The sequence below is a fragment of the Heterocephalus glaber genome, unplaced genomic scaffold (genome assembly GCF_053883595.1).
Source record: "Heterocephalus glaber isolate CG9 unplaced genomic scaffold, H.glaber_assembly_v1.0 deba00001446, whole genome shotgun sequence".
Taxonomy (NCBI): domain Eukaryota; kingdom Metazoa; phylum Chordata; class Mammalia; order Rodentia; family Bathyergidae; genus Heterocephalus; species Heterocephalus glaber.
Genome location: NW_028258298.1, coordinates 6,632,038 through 6,650,740, shown reverse-complemented (window position 1 = coordinate 6,650,740; position 18,703 = coordinate 6,632,038). Strand labels below are relative to the sequence as shown.

Genomic DNA, 18,703 nt, shown 5'->3' with positions numbered 1-18,703 from the left:
TTGTCAGTTGATGGGCATGTACGCTGTTTCCAAGATTTAGCTATTACAAATTGTGCCACTATAAAAATGGGTGTGCATATATCGCTGTGGTATGATGCTTTTAATTCTTTTGGGAAGATATCAAGAAGGGGAATAGCTGGGTCAAATGGGACCTCTAGTTTTAGTTCTTTGAGGAATTGCCACACTGGTTTCCACAGTGGTTGCACCAGTCTACACTCCACCAACAGTGGAGAAGGGCTCCTTTTCCCTCACAGCCCCTCAAGCATTTGTTATTGGTTGATTTCTTGATAACAGCCATTCTTTCTGGAATGAGATGGAATCTTAGTAGCACTGATAATTTTCATCTCTTGAAAGACCAGTAACGTTGAACATTTTTTCATATATTTATTTGCCATTTCTACTTCTTCATTTGAGAAGTATCTATCCACTTCAGATGTCCATTTTTGGATCAACTCTTTAAATGTGGGGGGGGGGGTCTTTTTTTTTTTTTAGTTCTTTATATATTCTAGATAGTAGTCCTTTGTCTGAGGAACAGCTGGCAAAAAATTTTTCCCACACTGTGGTTTGTCTCTTCACTGTTGGTTTCTTTTGCTGTGCAAAAGCTTTTTAATAAGATGAGATCCCAGTTGTTGATTTTGATTTTTTGTGATAGTTCCTGTGTGATAGGTTTTTGTTAATAAATTCTTTACCTCCACCAATGTCTTCAAGAGCTCTACCTTTCTATCTTCCCTTACACTGTTTCTGTCTTAATATTTAGATCAATGATCCATTTTGATTTTAGTTTAGTACATGGCGAAAGATATTAATCTAAGCACACTAATATTTTAATTACATCAATGTCAATCACCTCAACTATAAAATTAATATGAGTATTCATACTATGATTTTTGAAAGAGTTGCTAAGACCATTTAGTTGGTAAAGGATAGTCTTCTACAGATGGTACTGCAAAAACTGGGTATTCACATTTTAAAAATAAAATTTGACTCTTATATGCAAAAATTAACTCAAAATTGATCAACGATCTAAACTTAAGAACTAAAACTATAAGACTCTTAGAACAAAACATAGGGGGAAAATTACATAACCCTGGACTTGGCAATGATTTCTTGGATATGATACTAAAAGTACAGGAAACAAAAGAAAAAACAGGTCTACTGTACTACATTAAAAATAAAAACATTTGTACATAAAAGGACACTATCAACAAAGTAAAAAAGCAACCCACAGAATGAGAGAAAATACTTGAAATAATTTATCTGCTATGGGATTAATACCTAGAATATGATTAAAAGACTTAAAACTCAACAACAAAAAAGAAAATTTAAAAATGGGCAAAGGACTTCCAAAGATGATATACAAATGCCAACAAATCTGGAGAGACGGGATGCTCAACACCACTGTCCTCAGGAAAATGCAAATCAAAAAAACTTGAAAATAATAACTACTGGCACAGATATGAAAAAATTGGAATTCTGGAAAAGAGTATGGCTCTCAAAAAAAAGTTTTACAAAACACAATGACCATACGATGCAGCAATTCCATGTCTGGGTATATACACAGAAGAACTGAAAACAGGAAGACAATACTTGCAAATCCATGTTCACAGCTGCACTATTCAAAATGGCCAAGAAGCAGATGTAAGCTAGTACTCACTGAAGATGAATAGACAACATGTGATATGTACATAGAAATTTTGTCAAATGCTACAACAAAGATGAAACTTGATTTGAGGACATTATGCTAAGTGAAGTAAGTCCATCCTAAAACGACAAATATTGTCAGATTCCACTTAAGTGAGGTATCTAAAGTAGTCAAAGTCATAGAAACAAAAAATAAAACAGTGGTTACTGGGGCCTGAGAGAGGGAGAAATGGAGAGTTGCTTAATGGTCATGGAGTTTTAGTTATGCAAGACAAAACAGTCCAAGATCTGTTACACAATAATGTGAATATACTTAGTATTACTAAACTGTACACCTAAAAATGGTTGACAGCAAAATTTATGTAATATATATTTTACAACAAAAAAATTATTATAATTACTTCATGAGGCATTTGTGATGATAAATCAGATGATATATGTAAGGAACATACAACAGTTCCTAGTACCCCAAGAGTAATTAAATACCAGCCAGGCATGCTGAAGCACATCTATAATCCTGGCTTTCAAGATGATGTGGCAGGAGGATCACAAGTTCAAGCTCAGCCTGCACAACTGACTCAGTGAGACCCTGTCTCAAAGTGAAAGAGGGCTGTAAATGGAGCTCAGTGTGAAGCCTCTAGATAGCAAAAAAACCAATAATAATTAAATGTTAGCAATAACAACAACTATTGGTAATAGTAATGAGAAAGACATTTCCCATTTAATAAAATCAAATCCTGAATCACAATGGTTTTTCTTTAAAAAGGTTTCTTTCTCCCCAAAATTAGAACTTAATAAGTATAGTAAGAAACAGGAAGCTTCTAATGGTTCTTGATCACTTAGAACAACACAATGAAACTTAAATTTAAGGAGATGTGTATGGTAATCTGACCCAAAGGACAAAAATCAAGCCTAACAAAGGTATTAGGAATAACTGGGAAATGGGCGACAGTGAAATTTTGCTCATGCCATGGAACTCAAAACAGGGAAAAAGAGAAAGAACTCATGTTGGAATGATGAGTAACTGTTGCTTCAAACCTGTGCTTTAAACACAAGTTCGCATAGGAGGATGTCAGTTACCAAAGCAACGCACAAAGGCCAATTTACATGCATGTTTCACAACAGCTTGTTCATATCAAAAGTTATAATAAAAAAAGCATTAAAACATAAAAGCCTCATCTTTGCCATTCAGAAAGCCTTCAGCATTTAGCCCCTTATCTCTAGAAACAACACAGAATTGAAATGTATAAATATCATGCTCTACTCTACCTGACCCCAAGTAGGGAGGGAGAGAGGTAGACAAATGAGCATGTGAATGATGGAGGAACAAGGAATTCTGAATCTCTTGTGAGTTCTAAGTTCTATCACAATTAAAAGCTAAAACAGGGTGAAGGAGACAGAAGGGGGGGGAGGGAGGGAGGGAGACACCTTGATTACTCAAAACTCTTCAATCAAGGTTTCTCAACCTTGGCACTACTGATACTTCTGAGTAGATAAGTCTTTGTTAGAGGTGCAGGGGAGGTCGTCCTGTGCAATACATTACTCTCATTTCAATACAAATCTGGAGCTGAGTGCAATGGCGCATGCCTGTAATCACAGCAATAGAGGATGCTGAAGTAGGAGGATCACAGCCTTGGCAAATCAAAGACTTAGCGAGACCCTGTCTCAAAAATAAAAAAGGGCTGGGGATGTAGCCCAGCATGAAGGCCCTGGGTTCAATTCTCAGAACTTTTTAAAAAATTAAGAACATAAATCTGGCAAACACTCTCTTCCCAGACCAAATTAAATGTTTAGGAATCACTTCACATTATTTACAAAGTAGAATTGAAGAAAACGCAGGCTCTTCAAGGTCAAACAGACTCACATTTGAACTCTGAATCAATCTACCAGTCAAGGGGTAAACCTGGGAAAGTGACCTCGCTTCTCTGAGACTCAGTTCCCTTTGATAATGAGATTACTATCAAGGCTCTTGTACAGTTCAATAGGAGGAAATTTGCAAAGATTAGTACAAAGTGGGCACTAAATAAAGAGGAAAAGGGAATCTGGGTGCTAGAACTTTATAATTATTTAATTAAATAAACATGTATTGCAGGTTTTCCTACCTTAATGTAATCTTTTATAAATGACTTCAGAAAAACCCTTCCAAACATTACTATAACGATCAAACTTAATACTAATCAAAGAAAGCTATCAAAATGGGTAACACAGAATCAAGTTTTAAGTCGCTGGGTGAATTGGTTAAATCTCCTAAGAATAATACTAGTTAGTAGGGATTAAATGTTAGGTTGAATATTTAGGCAAAAAAGTAACAATGAAAGATTACATAATGAAAGCTGAAACAGAAAATTCTTAAAAAAAAAAAAAATCTAACTGCCTACAAGCCCTAAATGAATCAGATGTGGTAAGTACCCCCCCCAAAAAAAGGTCCAAAAAACACAATTTGGGTTAGTAGAGGGAATATACCAAAATAAGAACCAGAAGAATGGAGTTCTAGTTTCAGCTGACCTACTTGTATATTGGTAGATAAGTCACTTAACCTGGATTTAGTTCCTCATTAATAAAAGGGCACAAAAACCTACTGTGACACCTCAAACACTGTAAGGTAGGCCAAATAATGTTCATTAAAAATGTTCTTAAAGCCCTGCACAGTCACCACACATCAATCTAGAGCAGAGTTTCCCAAACTTTCAGTTCATGGCACATACCAATATGAGAGTACTGGTACAGGGTAAGCAGATCGCGCTGCTGGAGCCCAGATGAGATCAGCCTAGAAGTTCCAACCACTCGGTCAAAGGACAAACAGTTAAGTATTTCTAGCCCATCTCCACTATACTCAGAGCACTGCCTGGTTAGAAATCCCTAAAATGCCAGGTTTAATTTGAGGAATTCTAAGAGGGAAGTCAGTATTCTCTCCAAAACTGACCCTGACAAACACTCAAGTCCAATTTGACTAGAATATATCAGTACTGTCCTTGACCTAAGCAACAGGGCCCTTTCTCCTGGCCTCAAGCTTCAGAGGGCCATGCACTAGCCTTCCTCTGGCCACATCCCAACCATCAGGCCAGCTACCCGCAGAGCCTAGCAGATGTGCCTGACTACAGCCTACATGCCTTCATCTTGACCAGCACCCTAGAATTTCTCACCTCTTCCCAGGGTCTGCTTAGGCCTCTTCCATGGGCTGGCTCTCCCAAGGGCACTAAACTCCAACACTATTATGTTCCCCCAGACCAAGTGTTGGTCACAGAGCTGCTGTCTGAAGGTTGTGCGGGGATGCATGGGCTGGAGTGTCCACAGCATACACAAGTAAAGTCCCAAGTACAAGGACCCTGGAGAAAAGAACTCACTCTCCCAGCCAAGGCTGGCTCTCTGCCCTTCACCGTGTTCCCAAGTGGAATTCAGAAATCCAAATTCTCTGACTTCAATCTAGGTCACTATGACGTTTTATTTGTTAAAGCAGGCAGTGAGACAATCAGTTAACCTGACATACAACTTGTAAGTTTTTAGACACACAACATATGGACTTCCATTTGTTCTCTTGCCCCAGTCCCAAAACTGTTAGGAACTGGCCTGGAAAAGGATCTATTAAAAAGCCTGTCAAGAGAGGAATAATTGAAAAAAAAAAAAAAAAAAGAGTGCACTCAGCCTAGAAAGAGAAAAGGCTGGTAAGAAGACATAGGAATCAGCCACACTTTCACATGACAGCTAAAAAGCTATCTTGTGAAAAACAAAGCAGATCTGTGTGGTGATCAAAATTCAGGGAGGTGTGTTCCAACTCAACAGAGAGTAAATTTTTTTTAACAGTAAGAACACAAAGAGTTCATCTGTCATGCGATAAATCAGACACGAAACATACAAAGAGAAGTAAGGTAGGTGATCACCTCCCAAGGGTAAGTGGAAGGAATTTGATACTGGAGAAAGGTAAAGCTACATGTTACCTATAGGCCTATACAACTGTGGCACTCAGCAGTCTTATAAAGATGCAGGTCTACATACAGAGATAAGTGGTTATGAGACACAAGCACATTAAAGTTGCACCCTGTAGTTGCTGTTCTTCCTTAAAAGGCTCCTATCAGCTTACTCTTTTTATCTGCCTCCTTATAAAAAAGTGAAGGTGAGTTCCTCCATTCTACAAAGTTACTGAATTTAAGGCTGAAAAAGCCTTGTTTCAAAGGATTTTTTGGCAACTTCCATAAAATCATACCCTCTCTACTGCTTCCAGTAGGATCTTCTGACTTGCCATTACCACTGAAAATTTTGTTCCATACCTGTGACTCAGGGATCCTTCTGTCAAGTATTTATTAAGTAGGAATGCTAGGTATACAGCATGTACCTTAACAGGCAAGCCTTTCCCCCTGAGAACTTTATAAAGGAGAGATTATAAATTAAACACATAAGTAAACAAATAATAAACTAGTATGAAAAAGACAAAACGAGATATGAAAGTAAGAAATGAGGGTTCCGTATACAGGTAATCACAAAGGCCTCTCAGAGGAGAAAGAAGGTGGCCATATACAGATGTGAAAGCACATTCTAAGCAAGCACATAACCCTAAGAAAGTATGCGTTTACCTTATTCAAGGGGGAAAAAAGAACATCATCTACTACATACCTAACAGAGTAGCCAAAATCAAGAACACAGACACCACCAAATACTGAAGAGGATGTAGAACAACAGGAACTCTCTTCTCTGCTGGTAGTAATGCAAAATGGTATGGCCACTCAGGAAGGCAGTTTGGTAGTTTCTTGCAAAACTAAACATAACTTTACCATATGGTCCAACAATTGTGCTCCTTGGTATTTGCTCAAGAGCATTGAAAACTTTATGTCCATGTAAAACCCACATGGATGTTCATAGCAGCTTTATTCTAACTGACAAAACTTGGAAGAAACCAAGGTGCCCTGCAGTAGGTGAATGTACAGATAAACTATGATTCATCCAGGAAGAAGAATATTAGTACTAAAAAAAGAAATGAGCACCAGCTGAGCATTGTGGCACACTCCTGTAATCCCAACTATCTGGGAGGCTGAAGTGAAAGATCTGAAGTTCAAGGTCAGCCTGGACAACAGAATGAGGCCTTCTCTCAACATAAAATTAAATCTCAGGGTGTAGCTTAGTGGTAAAGCACTTGCCTAGTGTGTGTGAGTCCTTGGGTTCAAACACCAATACCACCACAACCACCAAAAAAGAGTTATCAGTTATTGAGCCAAAAAAGAAAAGACATAAAAGAACCTCAATACATATTATTAAATAAAAAGGCTATATTCTCTATGATTCCAATTTATGAAATTCTAGAAAGGGCAAAGCTAGGAGACAGTAAAAAGATGTGTGGTTACCAGAATTAAGAGGGAGGGAAGAACATACAGAGCACAGAGGACTTTTTACAGCAGTGAAACTGTTCTGTGTGATGCTATAATGGTGAATACATACCATTATACATCTATCCAAAGTCACAGAACGTAAACACCAAGAATAAATCCTAAAGTAAACTATGGACTTACTAGAGACTTTAGGTGATTATGATGTAGGGCTAGAATTATAGCTCAGTGGTAGAGTGCTTACCTAGCATGTACAAGAGCCTGAGTTCAATCTCCAGCACCACCCACCCAATTCTTTAGTTAAAAAGTAAGTCTATAAAAAAAAAAAAAGGAAAGAGATTTTTGTGACTGTAGCCCTGGTGAACAAAGGATGAAGACAGAAGATAAAGCTGGAAATGAAGCCAGGAGCTGGATTGTGCACACAGACATGCTGACCCACATAATTTTTTGGTTTTGAAAGTGGTTCTGTACATTGTAGGCTGCTGAAAAGCATCCCTGGCCTCTGCCCACTGGATGCCAGTACGAACTGCTACCCCTCAACTTACCACAACCAAAAATGTCTAGACACTGCCAAAGCCCCCTGAGGACTAAACCTCCCAGCAGATAACCACTGACACAGGGCCTCCTAAATAGCCAAGATGAAGGTTTTGCTTCCATAGTAAAAGTTTAAGATTTAGTTTTAGTGATAGGTGTAGTGGAAAGCCAGTAGGCAGGAGAATGTTAAGATCTGACTCACATTTAACATTATTTTGGGTCCTGTGATGGTGAGGGTACAGTGAAGAAAAAGAGAGTAGAGGCAGAGACGTCTGTTGGCAGTTTTCCAGAAGAGCAACCAGTATAACCTAAGTTTTTAACAGTGAAAAGAAACTGAGATGGAGTCAGGTCCAGTTTATACTCTGAAGGTAGAGCTGCCTGGACTTAACATAAGGAGAAAAAATAAACCAAAGATGACTCCAAGTGTTCTGGCTGCACATGTGGGTGAATAATGGCACTATTTGCTGAGATGGTGAAATTGGGGGTAGGAGGTATGAATAAAAGAAGAAATCACAGTCCTGCTTTGTTCATGCCACCTCTGAAGTATCTCTTAGATACCAAGGGGAGGCATGGAGTCAGGTAAGTCTAATCCTCAAAAAGAAAAATCAGAACTACCAGGCAGGACTCTAAGCCTCACCCAGGCACATTCCAAATTTGCAAGTGGGATAGGGGGCAAGTAGAGATAAAGTCACAAAAAGGATACAGAAAACAAAAATGCACAGTGAGGGGTCAAAAGTAGTATGCATGAAATGCTGGTGAGAGGTCAATATGATGTAGACTTTGAACTATTCATTTAGGCAAGATACAGGTCATTGCAGCTTTAGTGAAAGTTTCAGTAGGGCTGTCACGTAACTCAATGGAAGAAAGTTTGCCTAGCATGTGAGGCCCTGGGTTCCATCCACGACAGCACACAAAAATTTTTTTTTTTAATTTCAGTGAGTGACAGAACAAAAGCTTAAATGGATCAGGTTAAAGAGAGAATCAGTGGAGAGGAAAGAAAGCAACTGTAAACAACTCTTGAAAATCTCTGCTGCAAAAGAAATTAGGCAGTAGCTAAAGGGATCTTAAGGTGGAGAAGAGAGTGGTTTAAGATAAAATGATTCATTCATTTAAGGTATCAATAGCTCAAAATAGTTTTCTTCCTCTCTTACTTAACCATCCAGAAAAAATGAGCAGTCAGTCCAAGGTTAGCAGGTGGCTCTCTACTTCACATTATCCAAGGAATCATCTTACTCATCATCTCACTGAGATACTGCTCTCATCCACAAGGTTGAATAATATATCCCAGCACTGTGTTACCCTACATTCTTGTCTGCAAAAAGGAGGCAAGAATTGGAAGGCAATTAGCTGCCTTTCTAAGACCATGACCTAGAAATCACACATACCAGTTCTGTTCACATCCCTTGAGCCAGAATGGAGGCAAAAGGCCACACCCCATTATAAGACGTTAGGAACTGTCTCTCACTGGGCAGCCACATGTCAGATAAAGCCTAAGGGAAGCTTCAGGAAATGACATCTGGTGGACAATTAGTTATCATGCTGCCAACAGCATAAGCCATGTGTGCCTACTGAAAGAGATGATCTAATAAAGAAAGAATAATAATTCAGTAAAGAAAATAACTGAGGAATAAAAGCCTTAAAAAGTTAAGAAGAAATTTAGGGCACAGATTTACTGCCCCAAGAACAGGGTCACTTTGGTCTCTTGCCCTTTTCAGAAGCTTGGGTTTTCAGAAGAAAAGTTCCTTGTACACATTTCTAGTTTGTTTGTTCTGGGGATCAAACTCGGAACCGTGCACTTGCAAGGCAGGTGGCGACATCACTGACCTAAGTCCCCAGCCCCACATTTCTAGTTTTAAAGTATGTACCCCTTTCCTTCTGTCTGGTAAACCAAGCAGTTACACAGAATGAGTGTGAAAATCTGACCCTAATGGAACAGTTCTCACCTGGGTTGTCTACTGACAGGTTGACGGAACAGCTTCTCTGTCAGAGAATGACCAAATTTCAGAGCTACATGGAGTCTTCAAAGCTTACCTATGTTTAAAGTCACAAGGCCACAAAGCATCTTCCACAATAGTACATCCCACGTCCTCAAATTGTCAGACCATCCTTGTCTCTTTGTTTTATAATACTTTTTCCTAATACAGTTTATCTTCCATATCAAACAAATACCTCCTGAGGTAAACATCTTGTCAGTGACACCTTCTTTCATATCTATTTTCTAGTGCATCTAGCCTTGGTGCATGGTTCAAGACACAGATGTTCTCAGTGGCTACTTATGAGAGGGATTTGGGGTCTCTCAGGATTGCTGTTAAATGTGGAAGATCACTAGACATAAGACAATGATTAAGTCCTGTCAGGTTCTCCTTCGGTAAGTTGACAGGAACTGGCTAAGTGCAAGTTCCAGGCTTTACAAAGGGAGAAAGGCCAGGAGTGGTGGCACATCCCTGTAATCCCAGTGCCTCAGCAGGCTGAGACAAGAGGCTCCCAAATTCAAGCCTAGACTGCGTAACTTAGCAAGACTCCATATTAAAAAAAATTTTTTTAAATCAGAGAATCACAGAATTTTGAAGCAAGGGTACTGGGGGTGTAGCTCAGTGGTAAAGCATTTGCCTAGCATGTTCAATGCCCTGGATTCTACTCTCAGCATCAAAAAAAAAAAAAAAGAATTTTGGAGCCAAGAAGGGACCTCAGAGACCTCCTGACTCCTCGTTTTATATGTGAGGGAAACGAGTTCCAGAGAGAATAACTTGTCCAAAGTCACAGACTGTTTACAGCAGAGCCAAGACAAATACCCAGGTCTTCTAGCTCCAGGTTCAATACTCCATTTCCTGTCAAAAATTACTTTGCTTTTTTATTTGTATTTAATATTCTGGGTAATTACTGCACTTCACATGTTTTCAAACCACTGAAAATGCTACTCATCTTAAAAGTCCTTTGACCACACAGCTTTCCAATGAAAGGAAGAACAAAAATTACTGTTTCCTTCCTACACACAAGGGAATAAAAACAGTACAGTCAAATGCCTTGCCCAAGATTACAAGGCTGAACTCCAGATGACACAGATTTTAGTTTCAGGTTGGGTGCAATGCCTACTTTAGAATTCTCTCCCAGAGTATGGTGCCTGCAGCAACAACTTGAACACATCATAATATTTCCAAAATAGGTGGGTCCCATATGCATTTCCTCTCAAAATTTTCCATCCCTATGTCCTCCAACATTAATGGATATGACGATCTATTGTACTATAAAATACAGTAGTAAGTAAATAGCTATAAGGCAAGTAATTCAATATCACTGAAAATTCTAGTTCATGTCTTTCTCATGAGAAATTAAATCAATACCCATTTCTTACTTCCTTTTACCTGTCCTAAAAACAATCTCCTATAAATATCAGGGAAGGCTTCTTTGTGCAAGTATGCTGGGAAATTGTAATTACTTTACCAAATCCTACATTTTTACATTGGGAAATATCCTTATTCAACCTTCAGCTGTCCAGACAGAAAATCTATCAATGAATATTATATTCATTATTTTCTTAAATCTTGAGATAAATTAACATCCATCTTGAAGTGGTTGTCCTCTCCGCCTCTCCCTTTGCAAGTGCAACAAGTAGAGGTCTGCAGTCTTCCAGGGGGCAGGGCTTTCTGGCTGTAGGAAGGGCCCTCTGCCTCCACCACTCTACCAAGGACAGCATGGGAACTCATCAGCCTTCCTTGGGTCATATAATCGCCTGTAAGCTTCATTCAGGCCATGAAACTGCCCAGCTGGTAGGACTGCGAGAGACATAATCACTCCAATTCTATTTTGTTTAACTCAGAACAATGGCCTTTTTTATTTGCTCATTCTTCCCTTGGGATTAATGTTAAATAAACCAGCATTTGAAGTTGAGAAACACAACAAATTTCTCAACTGAAAGATAGTTTAAACCAAGTACTTTAAAAAGCAACTTAATATCAAAGTCTCTAGATAGCAAACTACATTTTCCTATGGTAAGGAAAAAAATAACTTTTATTATTTCAGCCCTAAAGAGGATGTTACAAAGATGTTAATGCAAATCGTAAGGAAGACTTGGGCTATAATATACACACAGGAAGTTATCTAACCTTGGCCTAATTAAGACAGGTTTTCTCACACATCTTTCTCCCAAAAAAAGCCAGTACCAAAATAGAAATGGTATTTAAATTCACCCTGCAAGCATAATATTACAATTATCCAGAACTAGAATCTATAAAAAGTAGAAATATTGTCTCTTTACCCATCTTCTTAATTATCTGAAATATACACATAGGGAATTTCTCAAATTGTCCCAATTACTAGCTGTTAACTAAACTGATGGTTTCAGTAAAGGACAAAATTCCTTAACCAGTAGCATGTCACTCAGGAGAAAAAAATCTGTAACCTGAGGGCAAAGGTAGTACACAATATTCTAGACATACAGTTTTAGACTAGATTGATCACCATCATCATGTGTCATTTACTGAGTGCTTGACATGTATCATCTTCTTCAATCCTCACCACTACGTTCTAAGTCAGCTTCTACTGATATTACCTAAGGGAGAGACTTGAGTCACCAAGATATTACCTATGCAGGATGAAAGTTTATAAATAACACAGCTGGCATTTGAATCTAAGCCTATCTAGCTCCAAAGTTAAAATGAGTACCTTCCCATAGGTCTTAACTTTTATAATGGTATGACAGGAAACACGACACTTGTGTTAATTACAGCAAAAAAAATATGAAGTCTGAAATCTAGAATTGACAAACGTTTTCTATCAAGGGCCAAATAAGAAATACTGTAGGCTTTGCAGGCCATAATGTCTCTGTCAAAAGTGCTCAACTCTGTTGTATGCCAAAGAAGCCACAGATGACACATAAAAAATGAGTGTGACTCTTGTCTAAATAAAACTTTAAGGTCACTGACAATGGAATTTCACATAATTTGCACATGTCATGAAATATTACTGTCCTTTTGAAATTCTTCAACTACTTAATATTTTAAGTCATTCTTCCCTCATGGGCCATGCTGGCCGGCAGTCTGTATTTTGCCAAGCCAGCTCTAAATAATGTAAACAAATACAAAATATTTTTTATCACTTACAAATTCTAACTTGTATTTGGGTATTTTGAACTGATACTTTACAGAACTTCAGCCTCAATAAACTTGACCTGCTCTAGAATAACTAAAAATTCCAAAGAGACTATGCAGGAATTTCCCTAAGAATGAGACAGAATCACAAAATTTTGCAAATGGAAGAAATATAACACATTCTTGTTTCTCATCTATATACAGTATTCATTTAAATTGCTGCTAAAACACTTCAAACAGTTTGCCAAGGGCTAGGGATGCAGTTCAGCAATAGACTTCCCTACCATACATGAGCCCATGGATTCCATACCCAGTGCTGCAATTAATGAATCAAGCAACTTACCAAGCCTATTTGCCACATGAAATAGATCTGTACTTAATACTAAGTTAATCCATAATAACAATAATATCTAACACACCTGAAAGCTGTTTTACAAAATACTTCTACATCCTTTGTATGACCTGATTCTTCATAATTCTACTAGGAAGACAATACAAGAATTCTCATCCCCATTTTGTAGATATGGAAAACAGCTCAGAAATGTCAATAACATGCCAAAAAAGGTGAAATGCCACTCTTATTAAGTGACAGAACCACAACCACAGACAAGCTTCAAGTCTTGGCTGCCTCCTGAAAAATTCCATGGACATCAGATTACACATTCACAGGTTAGATCCTAAAAGTTTGTAGTCTTACCCTTTAAAAATACAACTATTTCATTTCATTTTTCTTTTGCCATCACCCTCTTATGAAGAAAACAGCTGCTAGTCTCTGAAATTTATGAAATGCACCTATAGGCAGCAATGAATCTACATATGCTCTGAAATAATACACCCAGGTCAGCTTGGGAAGGGAAAACACTGTTGAGTAAGTCCTCCGAAAGACAGAACAAACAACAACAAAAACATCTCTGATGAGGCACCAAAAAAGAAAGAAAAGAAGTGGAGATCATTGTCATTAAAGTCTCCGCCTAACTGCAGAAAAGCTTCTAGTGACCTGAAAATGATGCAGGGTTGGAAAAAGGAAATAAAAGAAACATAACTACTACCGGAATTCAAAGCAACATCAAAGGCTCTAATGACAGCTGAGCCTGCCTCGCTGGTTCTTGGTCTCTCCCTCCAAATCAAAATAGTTATATAACTGAAGGTTCCTCAACTGCCACTTCCTTTGTCCCACTTACATCTTCTCTCTCCAACTACTTCACCTTGTCCCCCCACCCCCACGCAAAAGATCCTAAGTAAACTGGGCTGCCCTGCTGCCCTAGCTGGACAAGTCTCTGTCCAAAGTGCTGCTTTATTCCGGGGGCTGCTACAGGGACAGTGGTAAAAAGACAAGTGGCTGAAGTAGAGTTCCAACCTCACACCATTACAGACACTCATTCTATAAAGCTCCACCACATACCCAATCTTAGGAATGAATCAGACTCTAGACATTCCAGAAAACACAATTCACAGCATCATAATACCTCATTTTTACAAACAACCCAATGAAAAAGAATGCACACCAAAGAGTAGCTGAGGTTGTGTTTCAGCAGCAATTATTCCTTTATTTCCTTCACACTCAAGTCCAAAGAATAAACGTTGACTGAGTTAAACTGCAATTCACCCAAAAAAGGAGAAATACGTACATTAATGAAACCACAACCATCACTACTCAGAAATATTACAACAAATCCAACTGCTGAATCAAACTAGCACATTTGGTGGACTGTAAGAGCCATTGTACTACAGCACCATTTGCTTTTCCTTTTCCAATAGAAATACAATGTTTATAAAAGCAACCAATGTATCAGAAAAATCATTCCCATTCAGACTCACTTAAAAGGTCTAAATCTGTGCCAAATAAAACTCTGAAAGAATGGAAAATAAAAGAGATGCTGACAACAATGCTTCGGTGCAGCTGCCAAGTACCCACGTAGCATCATGCAGTGACCCAAGCCTTTTAAAAGCTGATGGTAAACCCGCATGCGAAACAAAATTATAATTATCCAAATTCTATTTCTGAAAAGATAACTAATAAACTGCGTCCCAAGCATCCTGCTGTAGGCTGCCTCCTCTTTTCCACCTTCTGAGAGCTTCACCCCGATAAGGTGAAGTTATTAAGGGTCCAAAGGCAGACCAAAGTCAGGTCTTTCTCTCCCTACCGCGTCTTGTGTGCTGTGCTTGGAAATATTTAACATAAATATTTAGTCAACATAATGCCAAAAGCACAGCGGCTAGGGAAATCACGGCGGGGGGCCACTAAGTCACCACTGTCCTCCAACCTGTAGCAGCAACTTCAGCCCATTGGTAAGATACAGGGAGAAACTCCACGGGAGTTCCAGGCTGCAAGGCATCTTGCTCAGTGGCCCACGCTCGGAGACCCGGCCTGCGCTGACTCCCGTGGGCAGCAGCCGAGTCCCTGGGTCCCCACTCGGCCGTGCCCGGGGAGTCACAGCTGCAGGCTGACTTCAGGCTGGGGCGGGAAACGCTGCAGCAGGCCGGGAATCCTCGCCGCGGAGGCCGTGGGGAAGCGGGGGACGCCGGCGCGGGAAGCCTGCCCGCACGCAGCACTGTCCTCCCCCTGGGAACCGGGGCGATGAGTCCCCGGGACGGGGCGGGGGAAACCCGAGCTAGTCCTCAGAGTACATTCGATCCGGAGCCCTTACTCGGAAGAGAATTCCTTCTGAAACAGAAAGCCAGGCCCCCGCGCCTTGCCCGCGGCGCCGGCTCACGTCACCCGCGCCCCCGGCCCGCCCGCCGCGCCCCCGCCTTACCGAGCCCCGCGGCCCCGCCGCGCCGCCGCGGCGTCGCTGCGCCCCGCTCCGCGCTCCGTGTCTGCCCTGCACGGGCCAGGCCCGACGCCGTCCACCCGCCGCCGCCGCCGCCGCCGCCGCCAAAGCGAGCCTAGCGCCGGGCCGGCCCGGGCAGCCGCGGGGGCTTGGCCGGGCGCCCCCCGCGCCACCGCCTCATCCCGCCTCGCCGCCCCGTCAGGCCCGGGGGCGGGGGCGCCGCGCTCGGGGCCGCGGCCTCGAGGTCCCCGCCTCCGGCGCGGCGGAGTCGACCCCCGGGGACGCGGGTCCGCAGGCTCCAGAGCCCCTCACCCGACTCCTTCGGGCCGCCCCCGCCCAGCTGGCCGGTGCGCGCCCCCGCCGGAGCCCACCGCCCGCCCTGCCTCCACCTCCCGCGCTCCGCCTCCTCCTGCACCCGCGACGACCGCAGCGGGGAGAAGGGGCGCGCCGCCGCCGCCGCCGCCGCGGGCACGAGCACGCGCCAGGAGGACGGGCGGAGCGCGCGCGCGGCCGCAGGGCGGGGGCGCGCCCAGGCCTCGCCTGCTGTTGTCCCGGGAGCACACGTGCGCTGCGGGGGGCGGCTCCAGGGGTGCGGGGCGAGCTGGGAGCGTGAAGGGAGGTGGAGACGCTGCCTCGGGGGTCGGGACGCAGTCCTTTCCGTCAGTCCCTGCATTGTGCTGTGGCGCAAAAATGAAAAACCTGCTGCCGCAGTAGCAACCCCAGGAAGAGGCATCCTTTGGAGACTATGACAGTGGTGCTCTCCTCTCCCAGCTGACCCCAAATCACTGTCACCGCAGGAGGCGGGGAGAGGGCGTTGCCGCAAGCCAGGGAGATCCTCTCCTCTCCCTCCTCCCCTGTGCATCTGGGTACACAATCTACTCGCGCCCCTTATTATTGGGGGAGGGAGGGCTAAAAGTTCCTTCAGTTGGCCTCTTCATTCAGAGTTATGGGCCAGAAAATTGAGAAGTGGGATAGCCAGGGAGACTAAGGAAAAGAATGGTTGAGCGACCGAGTAGGAAACCCTAAGGTGCATGCCCAAGGTGAGTAGGGATTGGGGACGAAAATGGTGGAGCTCACAGGGAAGCCCCTGCCTCTGAATGGCATTGCCCTTGCTTCTTTCCTTGCCCCTTTGTTCAGCCTCCAAAGGCTTCACAGCACTTCAGCCTGCAGCGACCATCAGTGTGGCAGAATGCAGGGAAGCTCCTTGACATTCCACCGTCTTTCTTTTTTTCCTATATATAGTATATGTAGCTTTCAGTCCTGATGCATTCCATATCTACATGTTGGGGCAAGAGGGGAGAGTTAACCTACATAATTTTTTCTCTCAATGCAAAATAAAGCATCACCTAATGTCACTGCAGTGACTTGAGTCCACTCAGCATTTAGTCATTTCAGTGGGAGTCCTTGAATATAAAATGTGGCCTTGACTACCATTAGCAGAACTTCAGGGACATACATTAACCAGGATTTCACTACATCCTAGAGAGAAATTAGGGAATGAACATGTACAATAGTCCCATTCTCCTTCCAGCTTTGGTATAACTTAAATTTCTTCACAGACCCAGCATTCTAGATGTTTTCTAGCATAGAACTAGGGAAGTGATGGAATGAGATTTGCAGAGGCACAAACTGTGGTGGGAAAAATACAAAGAGGCAAACTTTCAGTGTAAATGCATCTCAGCTCCCTGCTGGAAATAGCCAGATGCACTTGGGACACATAAGGGTCCATGAAACTCCCCAAAGAAACCACTGATGAGACTTTCATATTAAGTAGTTTAAAAAGTATTCCTTTACAGACTGCAGTGGTTCCATGGGGTTCATCTTTGGGCCATAGAGAGTCATCTCTATCAGAAAGGGGCAAGTATGGATTCAGTAGCTTGTGTTTTCAGGGTTTGGTGAGCATTAAATGCAAATACCCTGAGATACTGAAAGGAAGTCAGTGTGGAAGAGAAAACCACATTAACACAAGAAGCAAATTTTGCTCAAGGCCCCTGTCTCTTGGCTACTTTCATCTAAAAGCTTTATATTCTGCCTATTTTTCAGGAAGCCTTCACATCCTAGAGTTTTGCCATAAAATCCTGAAATGCAGCTGTACCTACTGAACATTAAATGGCTTATGTTGAGGTGGTAGATGTAACATCTAAAGGAGCCATGGTTTATATAGGTTTTAGCTTTCCATCACTGTGACAAAACACATGCAAAAGAAGAAAGACTTAGAAAAGGAAAAAGACTTATTTGGCTCACAGTCTGAGAGATTTCAGTCCATGGTCAGGTGGTTCATTGTCTCTGAGCCTGTGGTGAGGCAGAGCATCATGGTAGGGAATGTGTGGAGAAACAAAACTGCCCATCTCATGGTGGCTGGGAAATGAAAGAGGAAGAAAGAGATGGGCTAGGGGAGGGGAATCCTAATAGCCCTCTCAAGTGCACAGGTACAGAGACCTAACTTCTGTCATGCCCCACTTCCCAAAGGATCCACTTTCTCCCACTACTACTGCACTACAGACTGGCCCGAGCTTTCAGCATATGAGCCTTTGGAGGTCATGTAAGATCCAAACCATAAAAATGTACACATTGGATAGCACAGATATTTCACTTTAGATCAGTGGCAGCAAATCTTTTAGAGCTTTCCGTGACACAAGCAGCCTGCTGCAGCAGCTTGCCATAGGTTCGCCAGCACTGCTTTAGATCCTCAGAATGTTTCGGTATCTGCCTCTATTTGTATTTTATCTAATTCAGAGAAAGAACAAGTGACTTCCACGTGTTTTCCAAATGCCAGAGGTGTTTCACTGAGAATTTTTCTAAACTAGCACTCCCTGGCCTCAGATAGAACTACCCATTGTCCCATCAATCAGTAGTTATTACTGCTAAACCGGAATGCAAACTGAACGTTGTGATTGCTAGGCAACTCTGCAGCTACCTGAGGGCAGGGTATCAGATGCTTGTGATCAGTTACCTCTATCCTAATAACATCTTCAGTAACTAAATACATAAATCACAAAATTTGCAACATTCTCTTTTAAAAAGTCTGTACAACTCTAAAATAAGTGACATAACTGAATTTGCTGCCTATTTATGGTTTGATTCGATATTTACAAGGTAAGAGGGAGAAAGCGGTGAAGGCAAACTGCTTCTCTCAGAAGCTGTTGGAGGCCCCAGGCTGGCCTGCATTCTCAGCCTTGGCACTGTCATCTTCCAGGAGGTGGGATCTGGGCTCACTCCCCACATCTCAGATCTGTTGCACTGCAGTCTCCTCTAGGCTGAAGCAGAGTCATGGTGCAGACAAGGAAAACCAGCCAGGAGGGCAGCCACACACAGGACTGCAGTACTCACCTAACCTTGAGTTTTAGAGTGAGCC

The 18,703-nt window shown here is 41.9% G+C and overlaps 1 protein-coding gene across 2 annotated transcripts in view; it reads right to left on the bottom strand.

Moving 5' to 3' along the window:
* Arhgap32 (Rho GTPase activating protein 32) overlaps positions 1-15,446 on the bottom strand; it is a 320,258-nt gene extending 304,812 nt beyond the window's left edge. The window contains exon 1 of one of the 2 annotated variants that reach the window (XM_087214296.1): positions 15,334-15,446. The gene's annotated coding sequence lies outside the window, so the exon portion shown is untranslated. Of the gene's footprint in view, positions 1-14,841; positions 15,290-15,333 lie in introns of those variants that run through there. The other variant, XM_087214295.1, reaches the window with a different exon arrangement.
* Between the last annotated feature and the right edge of the window lie 3,257 nt (positions 15,447-18,703).